Source organism: Haliotis rubra, unplaced genomic scaffold (genome assembly GCF_003918875.1).
Source record: "Haliotis rubra isolate DU_JTF1 unplaced genomic scaffold, ASM391887v1 Scf513, whole genome shotgun sequence".
Lineage (NCBI taxonomy): Eukaryota > Metazoa > Mollusca > Gastropoda > Lepetellida > Haliotidae > Haliotis > Haliotis rubra.
Genome location: NW_025767206.1, coordinates 253,422 through 261,410, shown reverse-complemented (window position 1 = coordinate 261,410; position 7,989 = coordinate 253,422). Strand labels below are relative to the sequence as shown.

The window sequence follows — 7,989 nt, the reverse complement described above, 5'->3', positions numbered from 1 at the left end:
ATGGGAAGGGAGAGTTAAGGATAGGGAGGGAGAGACTGTGGTTAGCTGATGGGCCTAACATAGAAGGCTTCTGGACTTAACATAGAAGGCTTCTGGGCCTAAAATAGAAGGGTTCTGGACCTAGCATAGAAGGCTGCTGGGCCTAAAATAGAAGGGTTCTGGACCAAGCATAGAAGGCTGCTGGGCCTAAAATAGAAGGGTTGTGGACTTAACATAGAAGGCTTCTGGGCCTAAAATGGAAGGGTTCTGGGCCTAACATAGAAGGGTTCTGGGCCTAACATAGAAGGCTTCTGGGCCTAAAATGGAAGGGTTCTGGGCCTAACATAGAAGGCTTCTGGGCCTAAAATGGAAGGGTTCTGGGCCTAACATAGAAGGCTTCTGGGCCTAAAATGGAAGGGTTCTGGGCCTAACATAGAAGGCTTCTGGGCCTAAAATGGAAGGATTCTGGGCCTAACATAGAAGGCTTCTGGACCTAACATAGAAGGCTTCTGGGCCTAACATAGAAGCGACTGTCTTCAGCATTCCTATTTGAACATGGATGTTTACTATCAGAATATTGGCATTTTGTATTAATATGATTCAATTAAAATTTTGATCATGTTATTATTTGCATTTATGGTTAATGTAAAGGTCTGTGAAACAAAACACAAATAGTTAATAATAGCACAGAAACATGAACTAAATAGTAGGGTATCCACAAAGAAAACAAATTGTGGTCAAGTCACCCCATCTAAACATGACTGATTCCTAAACATTCTGAGATGTGCGAATGAGTTGCAAGTGCAGTGTACCGTTTCTCAGTGTTACACTGGCCCTGAGGAAATGAAAGCTCAAAAGAAGGCTCCCTGTATGAGTCTCGTTTGCAATTCCTCGTCCGATGTACAATTTCTCATGCTGCGGCCTTGACCTTCATTCAACCTTGAGGGGTCAAGGTCAGGTTACTTGAAGATGGCTGCCTGTATGACTACCTGTATGAGACTGATTTGGACAACAGATGTACAATTTCTTACGGTTCCATTCTCGACCTTGAATCGACCTTGAAGTGTCAAGGTCATGTGTATGTGAAGCTCGAAGATGGCCGGCTGTATTAGTCTGACTGACAACAGTCCTTGTACCCATTCCTTCCAGTCCGTGGGCTATATTAATATGTTATGTCCTCACGTTCATATTACACAGAACATTGTGCACATTGTCTGTCCATATTTATTGTCTTTGCAAATTGAAAAATTTGTTATGTTGGGCGTAACTATTGTTTTTGTGTATCACAGATCTTAAGTATAGCTAATTTAGGAAAAGTAGTCACTTTTTTGTCAAAGTGCAGAAGCAATAATTTATTCTCACGAAAGTGAAGTGATTATCTTTGGGTTTTTATTTCAATGTCGTGATACTCAAAACCAATTAAAAAAATAATTTACAAGGTACAAATTTAGGGTTTTTTACATTTTGGGGTTGCTGTACATTTTGTATAAATAGTTTAGATGACAATTAGAAGGAAATGTTCTAAATACCATTATTTTATGAAGTTTTAAGAACATAAATAATGAGGTTGGAATGATTAAATAAAGCTTGACGCTGTTCTGAATGATCTTTGCTTGAACGATCTTCAAGTAATATTCACGCCGAAAATCCGGGTTCGAATCCCCACATGGGTACAATGTGTGAAGCCCATTTCTGGTGTCCCCCGCCGTGATGTTGCTGGAATATTGCTAAAAGCGGCGTAAAACCAAACTCAGTCAGTCAGTCAGTCAAGTAATACTTTTGCAAATATTTTGCTTTCAGTCAGTAAGCTTTGGGATTGTATATATTGGATGATTTGCAGGTCATTACAAATTCATGGAGTATTTTTTCACGCCAGTTAGCATCCATTCATGTGTAATATCAATGCTCATGGCCTGTCAACACCAAGATCTGATATCATAAATATTTCATTTTCACTGGCTGTTTATCTGATTAAATAAATATCACTAAATACCACAGAATTGATCATTAGATTTCGTCTAAATATACTGAGAGAAACAAATAAAGGAACACAGGAACATTCAAGCGTTCCTTTAATATTTTCCAATTTTAATCACTGGCTTTGAATAGCGCTGTTATAGGAAATCTGAGAATAAATAAAGGAACGCTGCCATGAAGGGTGTTCCCTTATTTCTTCCCTTCAGTATGTTTACAAACGAGGGTGACAAGAGCCGTTGTATTTTTCATATTTTATTCACCTCCTCTGGGTATTACCTGTGGATGGTTTTGATTCAGATAAAGCAATGTTTGGATTATTTATAGGTGTATATCGCCAGTACAGGTAAGAAGGCCACATGGCCCTGTTGTTCAGATGCTGTTTTGTGTGTTGTTTTGGGCCATACTCAGCAGTATTTCAGCTACATAAGGGCAGTCTGTAAATAATTGAGCCTGGACCAGACAATCCAGTGATTGACATCATGAGCATCCAGTGTGCGAAATAGTTTCCATATTTTGCTAGCCGGTCGGGCTAACTATGCCTGAAAGTTACTAGCCCACAAAATAATTCACTAGCCCAAAATTTGAATGTAGAAACTAAGCAAAAGATTACAAAAATAGATGAGAATAAGATATTGTCGGCATGATACGGGTTTCATCATTAGCTACTAATATGATGAACATTTTTATCAGGCCATAATCTTGAATGATTAAAAGTGTATTATAACTTAAGAAGTCATAGAGAGTGATATATTTACATATGGCCACATGGAAATTCACTAGCCCGTCGGGCCAGGGACTGTGGAGATTTACTGGCCCGACTGGATTTTTACTGGCCACGGACTAGCGGGCCAGTGGCTATTTCGCACACTGTGAGCATGTCATGTGCATTTGGGATACTGTGGGATGCATCAACCAAGTTGATCACTCGATCCCTCTAGCTGGCTTGTCTCACAAGCAGGGGTTGCTGAAACCAGTTCTAACCAGGATCGTCACAGGCGACAGATACTAGGGTACAACAAAATGCTGTGACTCGGTTGAAGAAAGTGATGAAAATCTAATACCTTATTCTTGATGTTTTGATTGTATTCATTTCTCTAACATAAGCCTTATATAGTGTCGGTTGTAGATGGTTTTGAATGTATTTTAGTCATAGATGGTTTTTACGAGGTTTTTCTATACTAAAATAGTGTGTATTTTGTAAATAATTTTTAATTCTTATCATTACTAGTTTTAGATATAAAGTTACTTTGTCACAACAATAGATAGTTTTATGTCATGAAAATAGTATCCCGTATCAGTGTAAAACTGACTTTGTTGCAATTCAATTTGGGGGAAAGTCACATTTCTGATAATCAATGAATTTCTTATTTCATATATAGTCTGAATTTCATATTTAACTTCTTTGAGTGGCATTTTAGAAGTTGGGAAGTACAATATAGAACAAACTTGATGGCTAACAACTTCTTTTATTCGTGAGTGCAACGTTTCGATACAGATTCTTGTATTATGCTACAATGATACAAGAATCTGTATCGAAACGTCGCACTCACGAAGAAAAGAAGTTGTTATCCATAAAGTTTGTAGTTATTCTGTATTGAATTTCACATGTTTCTTTGTGGATAAAGTTTTGAAATAATATTTGAAATGTTATGGAATGACATAGTACTTGGGTACTTTAGAATGTTGTTATTTCAAATAAACCATTGCTTGTTATATAATAGCATAACATTGTATTAATACTATCTCCAATATACAGCGAATGTACATTTTCTTGCTACGATGTGAATGTAAGTGTATTGAATTTTGAAATGATGCTTGACAAGATGTGAAGGTATTGTCTGATTCGTTTTATGACTTTGATTAATTTTGTTTAGCTGTTTAAACTACCGTATTTGACATGTCAGATGCCTATGTCCATATATGGAGAAACACAACTGGTAAAGATAACTGGAAAGGGTTTTGTGAAACTTTGAAATATTGTCGACAAATGGTTAATTTTTATGAGGAATTACATCAGTGAGGAAGAAATAAGTGGAAAAACTGACCTTTCTAAACTTCCAAGAGAATATCTAATGTTCAAGTGACAGTGAAATATCATTCATTCCCAGAGTATCCTGTTTGTTTGACGTATTCCAGCTACAGTCAAATCCCGATGAGTCGAATCGCTGGGGACCAAGTAATAAATTCGACTTATCGATGTATTCGAGACATAGGTATGTCTATGAGGGTAGAAACAAAGATGATCCAGTCCTAATTCCTCCGCCTAAGCATTTGTTTATCTAATGATTTCCATATCACTAATAGGGACACCTTATCAGTTCAAGTCTGACTAGCACAGACAGTGATTTCCGTAAAATCACTAATCTGACTTTTGAACTCACCTGTCAATGGCGGAAAGGTGTGAGTCGTGCTGGTTTGTTAATTGGATCAGTTTGCTACACCAATCAACTTCTCATTGACTGACTTCGGCTTATGCATACAAGATTGCTGTTGTTTGAATCTCATGGGACCAAATTTCCTTCTCGAGTCATCGTGTGTATTTATGAGACGATTTCGTGTAACCGGTATTCAAATGATGACAACTATAACAGGGAATGGTCAGGGACGGACAGGTACTTCGAGTTATGCATAATATTCGAGACACCGGCATTCGACTCATCGGGATTGGACTGTATATGACTGGTCTGTAAATAATTCAGTCTGGACCATTCAGTTTAACGCTTGACATCATGAGTATCGATCTATGCAACTGGGATACGATGACATGTGTCAACCAAATCAGTGAGTCTGACCACCTGAGGGGTAGCTTGGTGGTTTAAGCACTGGCTCAAGTCACGCTGAAGACTCGGGTGTGATTCCCACATGGGTACAATGCGTGAAGCCCATTTCTGGTGTCCCCACCGTGATATTGCTGGAATATTGCTAAAAGTGGCGTAAAACTATACTCACTCGCTCTGACTACCTGATCCCGTTAGTCGCCTCCAACAACAAGCCTGGGTTGATGAAGATCAATTCTAACCCGGATCTTCATAGGCAGTATCCTGGTAGTGATACATCAGTTGTTCCCAACAATATCCTGTTTGGCGGTGTTGGGTGCGGCACTGAGGAAACAGGTGGCTGGGTCGTCTTAAGCAGTTACAATTTACTGTTTAGTGTTACATGCCAGAACGGTTACCAACTGCGCAGATCGATGCTCATGCTGTTGATCACTGGATTGTCTGGTCCAGACTCGTTTATTTACAGACCGCTGCCATATAGCTGGAATATTGCTGAGTGTGGCGTAAAACTAACCTCACTCACTCACATGCCAGAAGGGTGGTAGGGTAGCCTAGTGGTTACAGCGTTCGCTTGTCATGCCAAAAGGCTGGGTTTGATTCCCCAAATGGGCACAGTGTGTGAAGCCCATTTCTGGTGTCGCCCGCCGTGAAGTTGCAGGAATATTGATTAAAGCGGCGTAAATCAATACTCACTCGCTGCATGCAAGAAATCTATTACCCTGAATTTGAATCTCATTTGTCCTGATTGTGTTTCCAAGTTCGTCAGCACCATTTCTGTGTTTGTATACGTTGCCAAAGTGGTAACTGTCTAAGAAATGAAACATTTTTGGTTTTCAATTAGCGAACAAATGCGCTGTGATACACCTGGAATACAGTTTAAAGTGGTGTTAAACAGATTTGAGGTGTCAAATATGGTATTTGAATACTAGGGGTGTTACGGTACGCTCTGACCGTGGTATAGTACGTATTGCGGTACAAGGCCTTCGGTTCGGTTCGTTTTGGTTCCGTATATGAGATATGATCATAATGCAGAAAATTGACAAGAGCCAAACCTTACATTGTTTAATAACATGGCAAAAATATAACCATAATCTTTGTGATTTTGAATGAACAAACTGTCATTTTATGACGAGATAGAAATGAAGGTACCGGGGTATGAACATTTTTGGATTGGTATCTGCAGTTGCTATCTTGCACACTTTGTAAGTAAATGACTTGAGGCGATCTCAAACTTACTTCCAGGAAAATAGCGGTCATCTAGCAAAGAACTGCATAGATTTTGACCAAATCATTCGATTTCTAGACAATTTATAAAAGGATTAAAAAGATTAATAAAATAATGGTCACGAAAACCGAAAATACTGAATTTTTGGTTAGCATTACGGTATACCGAACCGAAGGCAAAATACCGTGGTTCTACTAATTCCCGCGGTATACCGTTTCACTCCAATTGAATACCTTTCATAATATTGAGCCTAATCATAGACAATGATTTACAACACCCTCAGTACCTCAGTGACCAGGTTTCTGGAATTGTGACCCCCTTTTTCTGTAAATCTGCACCAAAATATGCATGGAGTGGTGGCCAGTGGTTATGGTGTCGATTTGATTTGCAAAAGTCTGTGTTTGATTCTCAAATGGGCAGTAGTGGATCATTATTATTACCATGCCATATCATCTTATCCTGAAATATTATCTTAACATCACTTGCCTGGAATTTTGAGATTTGGTTGAATCCGCTTGTAGCTGTGACCTGTTTCACATCCTGGAGTACTGTGATCGTGGCAGATAGTGAAGCATAGTTTAGACTCGCTTAAATCAATCACTATATGTTATGTATGTACATATGGTTACAACGAAGATGAATGTCTCCACTAACTCGGGGGAAACATCTGCAAACCTTATCAATTGCACGAGCATCATGCATCAAATTGCTGAAAAGCATGTGCAAATATCGTGCATGTGAACAGCTGCGTTTTGGTGTAAAGTTTTGATAAAAAATCGCCACTTTTGACCGAGTTTCATCATTTATTGAACACATGACAAGAAAGTTTTCAACGTTACGAATTTGTTTTACAATACATCAGCTCATGTGTAAACAGTACCTTTAAACTGTATGGATTATTTACAAAATCTAGTTCAGAACAGTTGACTGAAGTAAGTGGCTACATTTACAATAGAGAGTCTAATCTTTTGATGGGGAGCATATTAGTATGTTCTTTCTGTGAACCTTGCTAAATTCAATTTTCTCACTTTAGCTGAGTACAATTATTAATGAATCGTGGCTAAAACTAAAAAATTGTGGCTAAAACTAAAAAATGATGCTGCCAACTGACTATAGAGTCTGAATGTGTTATCATACCTTTACACCGATAGCGGCAGTTGGGTCACCTTGTAGTTCCATCGTTCACTCGGCACGCTGCAGGTCCCGGTTTCATTCCACTCATGGACACAATGTGTGACGCCCATTTCTTGTGTTCCAGCCATGGATTGTTGGATTTTTGTTAAATTTGACAAAAAAACTAACACTGTCACTCTGTCAGTTCCCATTTTTATAGTTGTAGTCTGGGTTCTAAGTAGTCATTTGAATTCAGAAATCCTGGTCACAATCCCAGAAAATACACAAATATCAATGGCCAACTTGTGCTTTCTTTTTCAAGCTGTGAATATTTTGCAAGGTTTGATAAACATTTCTGTAAATACAGTTTTATGTCTGTGTATATAGAGCATCGGCTGCCAGTGACCTTGACCTGGACCTTGACCTTGACCTGGACCTGGACCTGGACCTTGACCTGGACCTGAAAGTAGCTGTCACATACTGATTTCACTAACCTTGACCATGACCTCTGTATATGGATCCTGGTATAACACACCACTAAAAAATAATACTTTTTTAAAAATCATGGCTATTTCAAAGGTTGTGCTGTAGTAAAAAGATTTATAAAGTGTAAGTTTTGTCTCTGTACAAGATACCTACTCGTGAAGTTACGGCAGAAATTATGACATATCCTTCTATGCTGCATTATTATTTTTGTTAGGAGTTTGGGCTAGACCAAAATATTTTCTTGTTTTTCAATAGAAAATTATATAGGTAAGAATCGAATGTTTCCAGGCTTGAGACTAATTTCCTAAAACCAATTCTTAGAATCCAAATGATATCAAAATTCCAATCAAACACGTCTTTCAAATAACATTTGAGAGATAACGAACCGTTGTGTGCGTGTATGCCTGTTGATTTGAAAATTTAAAGGTGTGC

The 7,989-nt window shown here is 38.5% G+C and overlaps 1 long non-coding RNA gene across 1 annotated transcript; it reads right to left on the bottom strand.

Moving 5' to 3' along the window:
- Positions 1-87: 87 nt before the first annotated feature.
- On the bottom strand, positions 88-543 carry LOC124292323. Its single transcript, XR_006902422.1, has 3 exons — positions 473-543; positions 209-428; positions 88-98 (listed from the first exon to the last, which is right to left on the bottom strand). It is a non-coding gene; the product is annotated as an uncharacterized LOC124292323 (long non-coding RNA).
- Positions 544-7,989: the final 7,446 nt, after the last annotated feature.